Raw genomic sequence first — 1785 nt, forward strand, 5'->3', positions numbered from 1 at the left:
AAAAAAAAAAAAAAAAAAAAAAAATGGACGTACTGACCAACCAGGACAGATGCCATTACCAGTCAAAGTGGACTCTGGCTATCAAACTCTCATATGTACTAGTCTGTACCAACAATAATCAGCTGGCCCATGCTCTGTTTCATTGCACCCCACCTTTCCTCTGAGCTGGAATATATTAGTTGATATTTACTGAGTACTTCCTTTGTGCCAGGTATTGTTCTAAGCACTTTTCTTACATCATTTCAATTACCTTTCAAGATAATCCTACAAATTAGGTGCTATTATTATTTTCTTTCTTTAGAAACTGTTTCTTTTCCATCAACCTATTTCCATTTTGAATTTGTGGAAGAGCAGCTTAAGACCACTCAGTGGTTGTTCCTACCCATTCAGTGGCCTGAGCAGTGGTGGGCTGAGCACTCCAGTCTCCAGTGGGGAACTGCAGAATAGGCACAGAGAGCACCTGCACACCTTCGGACCAGTCTGCCACCTCAGGCTGAGTAGCAGTGAACTCAGGAGCTGAAGCAGCCCATTCACCCTGAAATTCCTCCTTGGTCACAGCCTTCTCTGCTGCCGCCTGCTCTTCCTTTTCAGTCTCTTCAGGATCTCTGTAGAAATAGACATCAGGCATGACCTCCCATGGGTGTTCACGGGAGATGGTGCCACGCATGTGCAGAACTTCCCGGGCAAGCATCCACCACATTAGACCCAATGAGTGAGCTCCCTTGTTGTTGCACAGGATGGCAATGTCCACATAACACAGAGGAGAGTCTGTGTTACACAGAGCAATGGTAGGCAGGTTAACGTAAGAGGCCTCTGTGAGAAGCTGGTGGGCAGCCCTAGGATCCGTAACCACCAGAAGTCTTGGCCCCGGAAGGCTGCCTGGATCTGGTTAGTGAAGGTTCCAGGAGTGAAGCGGCCAGCAATAGGAGCGGCTCCAGTGACAGCAGCGAACTTCAGCCCAGCTCACTGGCCAGTATTCCTGGAGGATACGACACTGATGTCAGCTCGGTTTTCAATGGCAACAGTGGCACGAGCTGCCAACAGAAGCTTCTCCCAGGTCCTCTTCAGATTTATGATGTAGAAGCCGTCACTTTTCCTTTTGTAGACGTACTGTTGCATTTGGGAGTCAAGGTTGGTGCCACCTAAGTAGGTTCCTGCTGCAAGGAATAAGGACATCCTGCTCCTTCATTTTCAGGACATCAAGGGCTCTGGACACTGTGGACATTCCCTTTAAGTTACAATGAGAATGCAGAACAACCCATACGGACCCCTGTCTGGGTAGTGTGGAAAGGTGGTGCTATTATGATTTTCATTTACAGATAGCAAAACTGAGACACAGAGATGTTGAGTTACCTGGCCAACATTACACAGCCAGTAAGTGGCAGAGCTAGAGTTCAAATGCAGTCTGGCTCCAGAGCCCTAACCTACACTGCACCTGTCATGGTATGTATGAGGCTTTATTTTATTGCCAGTCTGGTTATTTGACTTTCTCACTACCCAGTGTTCTCCATGGGGGTAAACCTGATACATAATAGGCTGTCAATAAAAAGTTGGAGAATAAATGAGATCATGCTAAATTAGTTTAGGATCAAGAAGAGGGGACAGTAGAAGCCTGACCAATTGCTTACATTATCTCCTAGGGTTTTGAGGCTTGCTTTTAAAGAACTTCAAGGACAAGAAGCTTGGGAGCTTGCAGGAATTATGGTGTGGCAACCATCTGAGGCCACTGAAATCCATGCACCTAGAAAGCCCCAGCCATAGAATTGGTTTTCCTGCTCCAAACAT

At 46.6% G+C, this 1785-nt stretch overlaps 1 pseudogene; it reads right to left on the reverse strand.

Annotated features, from left to right (window-relative positions):
• Window positions 1-355: 355 nt before the first annotated feature.
• Window positions 356-1225, reverse strand: LOC103084324 (40S ribosomal protein SA pseudogene; annotated as a pseudogene).
• Window positions 1226-1785: the final 560 nt, after the last annotated feature.

The sequence above is a fragment of the Lipotes vexillifer genome, unplaced genomic scaffold (assembly GCF_000442215.2).
Source record: "Lipotes vexillifer unplaced genomic scaffold, Lipotes_vexillifer_v1.1 scaffold438, whole genome shotgun sequence".
Classification (NCBI taxonomy): Eukaryota; Metazoa; Chordata; class Mammalia; order Artiodactyla; family Lipotidae; genus Lipotes; species Lipotes vexillifer.